At 45.0% G+C, this 12,500-nt stretch overlaps 16 non-coding genes and 1 pseudogene across 16 annotated transcripts; all 17 read right to left on the bottom strand.

Annotated features, from left to right (window-relative positions):
- Positions 1-2,361: 2,361 nt before the first annotated feature.
- On the bottom strand, positions 2,362-2,480 carry LOC140870278 (5S ribosomal RNA). Its single transcript, XR_012147247.1, has one exon. It is a non-coding gene; the product is annotated as a 5S ribosomal RNA (ribosomal RNA).
- Positions 2,481-2,880: 400 nt separating this feature from the next.
- LOC140868614 (5S ribosomal RNA) lies at positions 2,881-2,999 on the bottom strand. Its single transcript, XR_012146022.1, has one exon. It is a non-coding gene; the product is annotated as a 5S ribosomal RNA (ribosomal RNA).
- A 400-nt stretch (positions 3,000-3,399) lies between these two features.
- LOC140867960 (5S ribosomal RNA) lies at positions 3,400-3,518 on the bottom strand. Its single transcript, XR_012145398.1, has one exon. It is a non-coding gene; the product is annotated as a 5S ribosomal RNA (ribosomal RNA).
- Positions 3,519-3,919: 401 nt separating this feature from the next.
- LOC140868415 (5S ribosomal RNA) lies at positions 3,920-4,038 on the bottom strand. The gene has a single exon (XR_012145834.1). It is a non-coding gene; the product is annotated as a 5S ribosomal RNA (ribosomal RNA).
- Positions 4,039-4,438: 400 nt separating this feature from the next.
- LOC140869123 (5S ribosomal RNA) lies at positions 4,439-4,557 on the bottom strand. Its single transcript, XR_012146513.1, has one exon. It is a non-coding gene; the product is annotated as a 5S ribosomal RNA (ribosomal RNA).
- A 399-nt stretch (positions 4,558-4,956) lies between these two features.
- Positions 4,957-5,075, bottom strand: LOC140867953 (5S ribosomal RNA). Its single transcript, XR_012145391.1, has one exon. It is a non-coding gene; the product is annotated as a 5S ribosomal RNA (ribosomal RNA).
- Positions 5,076-5,474: 399 nt separating this feature from the next.
- LOC140869174 (5S ribosomal RNA) lies at positions 5,475-5,593 on the bottom strand. Its single transcript, XR_012146562.1, has one exon. It is a non-coding gene; the product is annotated as a 5S ribosomal RNA (ribosomal RNA).
- A 399-nt stretch (positions 5,594-5,992) lies between these two features.
- Positions 5,993-6,111, bottom strand: LOC140868107 (5S ribosomal RNA). Its single transcript, XR_012145540.1, has one exon. It is a non-coding gene; the product is annotated as a 5S ribosomal RNA (ribosomal RNA).
- Positions 6,112-6,512: 401 nt separating this feature from the next.
- On the bottom strand, positions 6,513-6,631 carry LOC140868785 (5S ribosomal RNA). Its single transcript, XR_012146186.1, has one exon. It is a non-coding gene; the product is annotated as a 5S ribosomal RNA (ribosomal RNA).
- Positions 6,632-7,031: 400 nt separating this feature from the next.
- On the bottom strand, positions 7,032-7,150 carry LOC140869433 (5S ribosomal RNA; annotated as a pseudogene).
- A 400-nt stretch (positions 7,151-7,550) lies between these two features.
- On the bottom strand, positions 7,551-7,668 carry LOC140868291 (5S ribosomal RNA). Its single transcript, XR_012145716.1, has one exon. It is a non-coding gene; the product is annotated as a 5S ribosomal RNA (ribosomal RNA).
- Positions 7,669-8,325: 657 nt separating this feature from the next.
- On the bottom strand, positions 8,326-8,443 carry LOC140869089 (5S ribosomal RNA). The gene has a single exon (XR_012146480.1). It is a non-coding gene; the product is annotated as a 5S ribosomal RNA (ribosomal RNA).
- Positions 8,444-8,844: 401 nt separating this feature from the next.
- Positions 8,845-8,963, bottom strand: LOC140870467 (5S ribosomal RNA). Its single transcript, XR_012147427.1, has one exon. It is a non-coding gene; the product is annotated as a 5S ribosomal RNA (ribosomal RNA).
- Positions 8,964-9,364: 401 nt separating this feature from the next.
- Positions 9,365-9,483, bottom strand: LOC140869080 (5S ribosomal RNA). Its single transcript, XR_012146472.1, has one exon. It is a non-coding gene; the product is annotated as a 5S ribosomal RNA (ribosomal RNA).
- A 391-nt stretch (positions 9,484-9,874) lies between these two features.
- Positions 9,875-9,993, bottom strand: LOC140869550 (5S ribosomal RNA). The gene has a single exon (XR_012146787.1). It is a non-coding gene; the product is annotated as a 5S ribosomal RNA (ribosomal RNA).
- Positions 9,994-10,393: 400 nt separating this feature from the next.
- On the bottom strand, positions 10,394-10,512 carry LOC140867996 (5S ribosomal RNA). The gene has a single exon (XR_012145434.1). It is a non-coding gene; the product is annotated as a 5S ribosomal RNA (ribosomal RNA).
- A 400-nt stretch (positions 10,513-10,912) lies between these two features.
- On the bottom strand, positions 10,913-11,031 carry LOC140868431 (5S ribosomal RNA). The gene has a single exon (XR_012145850.1). It is a non-coding gene; the product is annotated as a 5S ribosomal RNA (ribosomal RNA).
- Positions 11,032-12,500: the final 1,469 nt, after the last annotated feature.

Raw genomic sequence — 12,500 nt, forward strand, 5'->3', positions numbered from 1 at the left:
CGTGGACCAACTGAAACAATTTTCAATCGGGCCAAAAACTGGGCCCTAAACCATTTTGGGCTAGAATTCATAATTCAAGGAAAAATTTATTTTTAATAAAAAAAAAAAAAATTTCTGGGCAGCCCGGGACAATCTTGGGCTGCCCGCCCGTCGCTGGGCCGCTCCATGCGGCCCAGCTGCGCGGGCTAGGGAAATGCTTGCCCTAGCTCGCGCAGGGCTACTACGTGCAGCCCATCTGCGTGCAGCCAAGCTGCGCGCGACGCTGCTCACTGCCTTCATGCAGCGGGCAGCCCCGAAAATAATTTTTTTTTTCTTTTCCTTTCCGTTTTATTTTTCTGAAAAATCGAGGCTTTGTACAATCGATAAAATTTTAATCGTAAAATCCGAGAACAGCCTGTCTCTGATACCACTGTTGGAACACGGTCGTTCTCCGGATCGAAAAGAAAGTGATACCCGGTGCAGCGGAAGTTTTAAAATTTTATATAGAACGATTTCATATGGGTATCAAATTCCTACGATTAAAATTAATAACATAAAATTTAAACAATATAAATTTTACCTTAAAATCTCGAAGCGAGATTATGGACACCAATAGATTAATCTGCTCTTCTTGTATATCCCATTAACTGATGAACGAACATATCTTCAATCAGGTCCACGAACGGAAATTTAATCCCTCTGATAGACTGCACTAGAAAGTCTATCAGAAGTTTCTATGAAGAGAAAATTAACAGATTTGATCCGTTAAACCAGACTGCAAATTCGAAATTTCCAGGCTGGATTTTTCGAACAGAGAGAGGAGAGGGGGCGGCCACACCTAGAGAGAAAAACTAGGGTTTTCGAAAATTTTGTGACCAGTTGTGTGTAATTTCTGTACTGCAATAACTTATTTATAATGTGGGCTGCTAACAGCTTAGGACCCATTAGTCATAAGTTCAAGCCTGACAAGCAAAGCCCGCATGTTCAGAAATTAATATAAAATTCATCGTGACTCAGATTGATACACCAATTTCATCAATGTGCACAGAAACCATTTCTGCATCTTTTAAAGTCAAGATAAATTTTCTGAATCCGAATTCAGTGGTTTCCAAAAATTTCGATCACTATGTCATTTTAGAAAATCTTACTCCCTCTACTTTTAAATAAGAAGTCCCACTTCTTTATTCACTAAATTTAACTCTTTAAATTTAGTTATCTCAACGGGGATTAAAAATCCATTACTTGTGTGACCCTCAATGGTTTAGGGATACAGCTAGCCGTGGGCTCACAACTCCTTGTGACTCGGAACAACAATTTTCGACTTGCCCATCGAATCATGGTAAGAGCGCCTAGCAACATCGCCCCATGATTCCCTAGGTATCACTGATAGTGCCTGCAAGAACCAATAGATTTTGGTTAGCATACAGTACGGTCCCTTCATCCATATATCCCGATCGAATCAACAACCATTGGTAAATCGAGAGTCGTTCGAGATTCGATAACTATGCAATGCATCTTGAAGATCAAATAGTGACATCGCATGTGCTACTAGGAAACCAAGTAACCTAAAACACATCATGTACTCTGGCCAGAGATTCGTCACACTAATATCTCCTCAGATTGCATAGGATATCCACACTCGCAAGTATGTGGTGAATCCTTGACAGCAAAGCATCGACTCCTATATGTGTCGTAACTGTACCCAATCCCGACACCTGATGACCCCAATAGAGTCGGTAAACGAGTCAAAGTACAGTACTAGCATATAGAGTCTTAATGATGTTTCAAGTAATAAGGACTAATGGTGTACAACCAAAACCGCGGACTTTATCCACTCGATAAGTGATAACCACTTGGAAAGTCCGGATAGGGTAGTTCGATCATTCATCATATGAATATCCATTTGCATGCTTTGAACATCTCTATGTTCCATACCAATGAAACGTGGTACTCGGCATCGCAAATGCTAGTCTCAATCTCGAGCGATCCTTATCCTTATTAATGGACGGCTCAATCGAATAGGAACTGTTTAGAATATACAGTGACTATAAGATGTGTTTCATGATAGCCATCCCCATGTGCTACCACATCTTACATACACTATAGTATATTCAAGGTCTTCATCTAAACATCTTATAGTATGTCACAACATAATAATATGATAAAAGATAAAGTAAATGCCATTATAAAAGTGTAAATTATATTAAACAAAAGATTGTTTATACATAGAGTCATAAAAGCCCTTAGCCACAAGTTGGCTCACCGGGCACCCACTCTTTCACTTTTCTATCCGCGGATTGGACTGAAAGAGTCGGAAATAGGACGGAGAGAAATCGGAAGAACAAGATGTACGAGTAAGAAAAAAAGAAACTAATAAAAAAAAGGGTGCAACACGAGGACTTCCCAGGGGGTCACCCATCCTAGTACTGCTCTTGCCCAAGCACGCATAACTTCGGAGTTCTGATGGGATCCGGTGCATTAGTGCTGGTATGATCGCACCCAACAGTGAATGAATTCTTTATTTTTTTGTCTCTCAAATTGCGGATCGGAGGAACAGGAGCTCCAGTTTCAAACGGACATAACTTTCGATCGGCTGAGAGTTACTAGAGCTTCAGCCTACTCACGCGAAGCTCCACTCGATACCTATATTGCGTATTTCGGTTAAAGAGACGGAGACGCTCAAATTCCAAAACGGAGATGGTATTTCGGGGCATTTTTCCCGTATGTCGCGCTGGGACCCACCGAAGCGGCCCTCGTCACCCAGATCGCACGTTCACATCGTATGATTAAGTTTATTGCATCTTTTTCTATCCGCGGATTGGACTGCAAGAGTCGGAAATAGGACGGCGAGGAATCGAAAGAACAAAAGTACGAGTAAGAAAAAAAAAATTAATGAAAAAAAGGGTGCAACACGAGGACTTCCCAGGGGGTCACCCATCCTAGTACTGCTCTCACCCGAGCACGCTTAACTTCGAAGTTCTGATAGAATCCGATGCATTAGTGCTGGTATGATCGCACCCAATAGTGAATGAATTTTTATTGTTTTGTCTCTCAAATTGCGGATCGGAGGAAGAGGAGCTGCAGTTTCAAACGGACATAACTTTCGATCGGCTAAGAGTTACGGGAGCTTCAGCCTGTTCACACGAAGCTCCTCTCGATACCTACAACAATTATCTCGGTCTAAGAGACGGAGACGCTCAAATTACAACCCGGAGATGGTCTTTCGTGGCGTTTTTCCCGTAGGGCGCGCTGGGATCCACTGAAGCGGCCTGCGTCACCCAGATCGCATGTTCACATCGTGTGATTAAGTCTATTGCATATTTTCTATCCGCGGATTGGACTGAAAGAGTCGGAAATAGGACGGCGAGGAATCAGAAAAACAAGAAGTACGAGTAAGAAAAAAAGAAATTAATAAAAAAAGGGGTACAACACGAGGACTTCCTAAGGGGTCACCCAACCTAGTACGGCTCTCGCCCAAGCACGCTTAACTTCGGAGTTCTGATGGGATCCGGTGCATTAGTACTGGTATGATCGCACCCAACAGTGAATGAATTCTTTATTTTTTTGTCTCTCGAATTGCGGATCGGAGGAACAGGAGCTGCAGTTTCAAACGGACATAACTTTCGATCTGCTGAGAGTTACGGGGGCTTCAGCCTGCTCACGCGAAGCTCTTCTCGATACCTACAGCGCGTATCTCGATCTAAGAGACGGAGAAGATCAAATTCAAACCCAGAGATGGTCTTTGGGGGCATTTTTCCCGTAGGGCGCGCTGGGACCCACCGAAGTGGCCCGCGTCACCCAGATCGCACGTTCACGTCGTGTGATTCAGTCTATTGCATCTTTTCTATCCGTGGATTGGACTGAAAGAGTCGGAAATAGGACGGAAAGGAATCGGAAGAACAAGATGTACGAGTAAGAAAAAAAGAAACTAATTAAAAAAGGGGTGCAACACGAGGACTTCCCAGGGGGTCACCCATCCTAGTACTGATCTTGCCCAAACACGCATAACTTCGGAGTTCTGATGGGATCCGGTGCATTAGTGATGGTAAGATCGCACCCAATAGTGAATGAATTCTTTATTTTTTTGTCTCTCAAATTGCGGATCGAAGGAACAAGAGCTGCAGTTTCAAACGGACATAACTTTCGATCGGCTGAGAGTTACTGGAGCTTCAGCCTGCTCACGCGAAGCTCCACTCAATACCTATAGTGCTTATCTAGGTTAAAGAGACGGAGACGCTCAAATTCCAAAACGGAGATGGTCTTTCGGGGCATTTTTCCCGTATGTCGTACTGGGATCCATCGAAGCGGCCCGCGTCACCCAGATCGCACTATCACATCGTATGATTCAGTCTATTGCATCTTTTCTATCCGCGGATTGTACTGAAAGAGTCGGAAATAGGACGGAGAGGAATCAAAAGAATTAGAAGTACGAGTAAGAAAAAAAGAAATTAATAAAAAAGGGGTGCAACACGAGGACTTCCTAGGGGGTCACCTATCCTAGTACTGCTCTCGCCCAAGAACGCTTAAATTCGGAAATCTGATGGGATCTGGTGCATTAGTGCTGGTATGATCGCACCCAACAGTGAATGAATTCTTTATTGTTTTTCTCTCGAATTGCGGTTTGGAGGAACAGGAGCTGCAGTTTCAAAAAGACATAACTTTCGATCGGCTAAGAGTTACGAGAGCTTCAGCCTGCTCACGCGAAGCTCCTCTCGATACCTACAGCAAATATCTCGGTCTAAGAGACGGAGACGCTCAAATTACAACCCGGAGATGGTCTTTCGGGGCGTTTTTCCCGTGGGGCGCGCTGGGACCCACCGAAGCGGCCCGCGTCACCTAGATCGCACGTTCTTGTCGTGTGATTAAGTCTATTGCATATTTTATATCCGCGGATTGGACTGAAAGAGTTGGAAATAGGACAGCGAGGAATCGAAAAAACAAGAAGTACGAGTAAGAAAAAAAGAAATTAATGAAAAAGTGGTGCAACACAAGGACATCCCAGGGGGTCACCCATCCTAGTACAACTCTCGCCCAAGCACGCTTAACTTCGGAGTTCTGATGGGATCCGGTGCATTAGTACTGGTATGATCGCACCCAACAGTGAATGAATTCTTTATTTTTTTGTCTCTCGAATTGCGGATCGGAGGAACAGGAGCTGCAATTTCAAACGGACAAAACTTTCGATCTGCTGAGAGTTACGAGAGCTTCAGCCTGCTCACGCGAAGCTCTTCTCGATACCTACAGCGCGTATCTCGGTCTAAGAGACGGAGAAGCTCAAATTCAAACACGGAGATGGTCTTTGGGGGAATTTTTCCCGTAGGGCGCGCTGGGACCCACCGAAGTGGCCCGCGTCACCCAGATCGCATGTTCACGTCATGTGATTCAGTCTATTGCATCTTTTATATCCGCGGATTGGACTGAAAGAGTCGGAAATTGGACGGAGAGGAATCGAAAGAACAAGAAGTACGAGTAAGAAAAAAAAAATTAATGAAAAAGGGGTGCAACACGAGGGCTTCCCAGGGGGTCAAACATCCTAGTCCTGCTCTCGCCCAAACACGCTTAACTTCGGAGTTTTGATGGGATCCGGTGCATTAGTGCTGGTATGATCGCACCCTACAGTGAATGAATTTTTATTTTTTTGTCTCTCGAATTGCGGATCGGAGGAACAGGAGCTGCAGTTTCAAACGGACATAACTTTCGATCGGCTAAGAGTTACGGGAGCTTCAACCTGTTCACACGAAGCTCCTCTCGATACCTACAGCAATTATCTCGGTCTAAGAGACGGAGACGCCCAAATTACATCTCGGAGATGGACTTTCGTGGAATTTTTTCCAGTAGGGCGTGCTGGGACCCACTGAAGCGCCTGCGTCACCCAGATCGCACGTTCACGTCGTGTGATTAAGTCTATTGCATTTTTTCTATCCGCGGATTGGACTGAAAGAGTCGGAAATAGGACGGCTAGGAATCGGAAAAACAAGAAGTACGAGTAAGAAAAAAAGAAATTAATGAAAAAGGGGTGCAACACGGGGACTTCCCAGGGAGTCACCCATCCTAGTACTGCTCTCGCCAAAGCACGCTTAACTTCGGAGTTTTGATGGGATCCGGTGCATTAGTGCTGGTATGATCGCACCCAACAATGAATGAATATTTTATTGTTTTGTCTCTCGAATTGCGGATTGGAGGAAAAGGATCTACAGTTTCAAACGGACATAAATTTCGATCTGCTGAGAGTTACGGGAGCTTCAGCTTGCTCACGCGAAGCTCTTCTCGATACCTACAATGCGTATGTCGGTCTAAGAGACGAAGAAGCTCAAATTCAAACCCGAAGATTGTCTTTGGGGGCATTTTTCCCGTAGGGCGTGCTGGGACCCACCGAAGTGGCCCGCGTCACCCAGATCGCCCGTTCACGTCGTGTGATTCAGTCTATTGCATTTTTTCTATCCGTGGATTGGACTGAAAGAGTCGGAAATAGGACGGAGAGGAATCGAAAGAACAAGATGTACGTGTAAGAAAAAAAGAAACTAATAAAAAAAAGGGTGCAACACGAGGACTTCCCAGGGGGTCACCCATCCTAGTACTGCTCTCGCCCAAGCACGCATAACTTCGGAGTTCTGATGGGATCCGGTGCATAAGTGCTGGTATGATCGCACCCAATAGTGAATGAATTCTTTATTTTTTTGTCTCTCGAATTGCGGATCGGAGGAACAGGAGCTGTAGTTTCAAACGGACATAACTTTCGATCTGCTGAGAGTTACGGGAGCTTCAGCCTGTTCACGCGAAGCTCTTCTCGATACCTACAGCGCGTATCTCGGTCTAAGAGATGGAGAAGCTCAAATTCAAACCCGGAGATGGTTTTTGGGGGCATTTTTCCCGTAGGGCGCACTGGGACCCACCGAAGTGGCCCGCATCACCCAGATCGCACGTTCACGTCGTGTGATTCAGTCTATTGCATCTTTTCTATCCGTGGATTGGACTAAAAGAGTCGGAAATAGGACGGAGAGGAATCGGAAGAACAAGATGTACGAGTAAGAAAAAAAAAACTAATTAAAAAAGGGGTGCAACACGAGGACTTCCCAAGGGGTCACCCATCCTAGTACTGCTCTTGCCCAAGTACGCATGACTTCGGAGTTCTTATGGGATCAGGTGCATTAGTGCTGGTATGATCGCATCAAATAGTGAATGAATTCTTTATTTTTTTGTCTCTCGAATTGCGGATCGGAGGAACAGGAGCTGCAGTTTCAAACGGACATAACTTTCGATCGACTGAGAGTTACTGGAGCTTCAGCCTGCTCACGCAAAGCTCCACTCGATACCTATAGTACGTATCTAGGTTAAAGAGACGGAGACGCTCAAATTCCAAAACAGAGATGGTCTTTCGGGGCATTTTTCCCGTATGTCGCGCTGTGACCCACCGAAGCGGCCTGTGTCACCCAGATCGCACGTTCACATAGTATGATTCAGTCTATTGCATCTTTTCTATCCGCGGATTGGACTAAAAGAGTCGGAAATAGGATGGAGAGGAATCGAATGAATTAGAAGTACGAGTAAGAAAAAAAGAAATTAATGAAAAAGGGGTGCAACCCGAGGACTTCCCAGGGGTCACCCATCCTAGTACTGCTCTCGCCCAAGCACGCTTAACTTCGGAGTTCTGATGGGATCCAGTGCATTAGTGCTTGTATGATCGCACCCAATAATGAATAAATATTTTATTTTTTTGTCTCTCGAATTGCGGATCGGAGGAAAAGGAGCTGCAGTTTCAAACGGACATAACTTTCGATCTGCTGAGAGTTACGGGAGCTTCAGCTTGCTCAAATTCAAACCCGGAGATTGTCTTTAGGGGCATTTTTCCCGTAGGGCATGCTGGGACCCACCGAAGTGGCCCGCGTCACCCAGATCGCACGTTCACGTCCTGTGATTCAGTCTATTGCATCTTTTCTATCCGCGGATTGGATTGAAAGAGTCGAAAATAGGACGGAGAGGAATCGGAAGAACAAGATGTACGAGTAAGAAAAAAAGAAACTAATAAAAAAAAGGGTGCAACACGAGAACTTCCCAGGGGGTCACCCATCCTAGTACTCTTCTCGATACCTACAGCAAGTATCTCGGTCTAAGAGACGGAGACGCTCAAATTACAACCCGGAGATGGTCTTTTGGGGCGTTTTTCCCATAGGTCGCACTGGGACCAACTGAAGTGGCCTGTGTCACATAGATCGCATGTTCACGTCGTGTGATTAAGTCTACTGCATCTTTTCTATCCGCGGATTAGACTGAAAGGGTCGGAAATAGGACGGCGAGGAATCAGAAAAACAAGAAGTACGAGTAAGAAAAAAAGAAATTAATGAAAAAGGGGTGCTACACGAGGACTTCCAAAGGGTCACCCATCCTAGTACTGCTCTCGCCCAAGCACGCTTAATTTCGGAGTTCTCATGGGATCCGGTACATTATTACAGGTATGATCGCACCCAACAATGAATGAATTCTTTATTTTTTTGTCTCTCGAATTGCGGATCGGAGGAACAGGAGCTGCAGTTTCAAACGGACATAACTTTCGATCTGCTGAGAGTTACGGGAGCTTCAGCCTGCTCACGCGAAGCTCTTCTCGATACCTACAGCACGTATCTCGGTCTAAGAGACGGAGAAGCTCAAACTCAAACCCGGAGATGGTCTTTGGGGGCATTTTTCCCGTAGGGCGCGCTGGGACCCATCGAAGTGGCCCGCGTCACCCAGATCGCACGTTCACGTCGTGTGATTCAGTCTATTGCATCTTTTCTATCCGTGGATTGGACTGAAAGAGTCGGAAATAGGACGGAGAGGAATCGGAAGAACAAGATGTACGAGTAAGAAAAAAAGAAACTAATAAAAAAAAGGGTGCAACACGTGGACTTCCTAGGGGGTCACCCATCCTAGTACTGCTCTTGCCCAAGCACGCATAACTTCGGAGTTCTGATGGGATCCGGTGCATTAGTGCTGGTATGATCGCACCCAACAGTGAATGAATTTTTTATTTTTTTGTCTCTCGAATTGCGGATCGGAGGAACAGGAGCTGCAGTTTCAAACAGACATAACTTTCGATCGGCTGAGAGTTATTGGAGCTTCTGCCTGCTCATGCGAAGCTCCACTCGATACCTATAGTGCGTATCTCAGTTAAAGAGACAGAGACGCTCAAATTCCAAAACGGAGATGTTCTTTCAGGGCATTTTTCACGTATGTCGCGCTGGGACCCATCGAAGCGGCCCGCGTCACCCAGATCGCGCGTTCACATCGTATGATTAAGTTTATTGCATCTTTTCTATCCGCGGATTGGAGTGCAAGAGTCGGAAATAGGACGGCGAGGAATCGAAAGAACAAGAAGTACGAGTAAGAAAAAAAGAAATTAATAAAAAAAAGGGTGCAGCACGAGGACTTCCCAGGGGGTCACCCATCCTAGTACTGCTCTCGCTTAAGCACGCTTAACTTCGGAGTTCTAATGGGATCCGGTATATTAGTGCTGGTATGATCACATCACTGAATTTTTATTGTTTTGTCTCTCGAATTGCCGATCGAAGGAATAGGAGCTGCAGTTTCAAACGGACATAACTTTCGATCGGCTAAGAGTTACGGAAGCTTCAGATTGTTCACACGAAGCTCCTCTCGATACCTACAGCAAGTATCTCGGTCTAAGAGATGGAGACGCTCAAATTACAACCCGGAGATGGTCTTTCGGGGCGTTTTTCCTGTAGGGCGCGTTGGGACCCACTGAAGCGGCCTGCGTCACCCAGATCGCACGTTCACGTAGTGTGATTAAGTCTATTGCATCTTTTATATCCGCGGATTGGACTGAAAGAGTCAGAAATAGGACGGCGAGAAATCGGAAAAACAAGAAGTACGAGTAAGAAAAAAAGAAATTAATAAAAAAGGGGTGCAACACGAGGACTTCTCAGGGGGTCACCCATCTTAGTACTGCTCTCGCCCAAGCACGCTTAACTTCGGAGTTCTGATGGGATCCGGTGCATTAGTACTAGTATGATCACACCCAATAGTGAATGAATTCTTTATTTTTTTGTCTCTCGAATTGCGGATTGGAGGAAGAGGAGCTGCAGTTTCAAACGGACATAACTTTTGATCTGCTGAGAGTTACGGGAGCTTCAACCTGCTCAGGCGAAACTCTTCTCGATACCTACAGCGCGTATCTCGGTCTAAGAAATGGAGAAGCTCAAATTCAAACCCGGAGATGGTCTTTGGGGGCATTTTTCCCGTAGGGCATGCTGGGACCCACTGAAGTGGCCCACGTCACCCAGATCGCACGTTCACGTCGTGAGATTCAGTCTATTGCATCTTTTCTATCTGCAGATTGGACAGCAAGAGTCGAAAATAGGACGGCGAGAAATCGAAAGAACAAGAAGTACGAGTAAGAAAAAAGAAATTAATGAAAAAAGGGGTGCAACACGAGAACTTTACAGGGGGTCACCCATCCTAGTACTGCTCTCGCCCAAGCACGCTTGACTTCGGAGTTCTGATGGGATCCGGTGCATTAGTGCTGTTATGATCGCACCCAATAGTGAATGAATTTTTATTGTTTTGTTTCTCGAATTGCGGATCGGAGGAACAGGAGCTGCAGTTTCAAACGGACATAAATTTCGATCGGCTAAGAGTTACGGGAGCTTCAGCCTGTTCACACGAAACTCCTCTCGATACCTACAGCAAGTATCTCGGTCTAAGAGATGGAGACGCTCAAATTACAACCCGGAGATGGTCCTTAGGGGTGTTTTTCCCGTAGGGCGCATTGGGACCCACTGAAGCGGCCTGCGTCACCCAGATCGCACGTTCACGTCGTGTGATTAAGTCTATTGCATCTTTTCTATCCGCGGATTGGACTGAAAGAGTCGGAAATAGGACCGCGAGGAATCGAAAAAACATGAAGTACGAGTAAAAAAAAAAAGAAATTAATGAAAAAGGGGTGCAACACGAGGACTTCCCGGGGGGTCACCAATCCTAGTACTGCTCTCGCCCAAGCACGCTTAACTTCTGAGTTCTGATGGGATCCGGTGCATTAGTACTAGTATGATCGCACCCAACAATAAATGAATTCTTTATTTTTTTGTCTCTCGAATTGCGGATCGGAGGAACAGGAGCTGCAGTTTCAAACGGACATAAATTTCGATCTGCTAAGAGTTATGGGAGCTTCAGCCTGCTCACGCGAAGCTCTTCTCAATACCTACAGCGCGTATCTCGGTCTAAGAGACGGAGAAGCTCAAATTCAAACCCGGAGATCGTCTTTGGGGGTATTTTTCCCGTAGGGCGCGCTGGGACCCACCGAAGTGACCCGCGTCACCCAGATCGCACGTTCACGTCATGTGATTCAGTCTATTGCATCTTTTCTATCCGCGGATTGGACTGAAAGAGTTGGAAATATGACGGAGAGAAATCAGAAGAACAAGATGTACGAGTAAGAAAAAAAGAAACTAATAAAAAAAGGGTGAAACACGAGGACTTCCCAGGGGGTCACTGTAACGCCCCGATTTTATCTTAATCGACTTTATTTGAGATAATCGGAGATTCCAGAGTTCAAGAGCCGACTTGATTTTGATCAGGGTCCTTTTTGCAAATTTCGGATTTTTCAGGGACTAAAGTGCAAATATTGAGATTGTTAGATATTTAAGCTTGAGTTGACTTACCTTTTCACTTCATCCCCTTCCCCAACACGCCTCCTCCCTCTCTAGATGCCATGGACGTCTCCTTGAGCTCCCAGATTTCACCCCGAGCACGATCCGTCCGTTAGAATTTATTTCTGAAGGCAGATTAGCGATCACGGCTGCGAGAGCTTCGTTCTACCGTAAGTATTTCTCCGATCGGATATGTTTTTTTTTTCGGAGGTTGTTAGAATCGATTTAGATTCTAGTATGTTGTTCTTGGCGGAGTTCTGATCGTTTATTATCTGTCAGTTTTGAATTAGAGCGACGTTCGGATTTGTTATGATTTTTGGAAGCCATTTTCGAAAACTTGAATTTTGAGATTGATGGGTTGCCTTGTTATTGTTGTTTTGGGCATTGATATGAGGTTATATCGTTATTGAACTGTTGTCTGCATTTTCGGTTTGATCAGATTATAGTCGTTATGCCGTCGGTTTGAGTTTTGGATTGTTTATCGGTTCGAATTGTTGAGCCAAGCCTTTGTTTGAGTTGTATGTTAATCTCGAGCCTTTATTACTTCTTGCACAGATTGATTTGAGGCCAGTGGAATTGCGAGATTTCAGCTTTGTTCGACTTGGAGATTGTAGCCGGTATAGTATCGATTTCTTATTATCGATTGAAGTAGTTTGATTGAATCTTGATTGAGGAATCGTTGTTGTTTCCAGGTTTGGAGCATCGAAGTTGTTGAAAAGAGGTATAAGATGACTTAGATTGGAATGGAACGTGTGACTCGAATCCGACTTGATTCGAGTGTTCCGAAGAATCACATACTTTCATGTTATTTGATTATTTGAATTATTTGAGTTATGTTTTGAATTTCATTCATCTTGAACATGAATCCTTGATTTGAGT

This window comes from Henckelia pumila, chromosome 4, assembly GCF_033568475.1.
Source record: "Henckelia pumila isolate YLH828 chromosome 4, ASM3356847v2, whole genome shotgun sequence".
NCBI lineage: Eukaryota > Viridiplantae > Streptophyta > Magnoliopsida > Lamiales > Gesneriaceae > Henckelia > Henckelia pumila.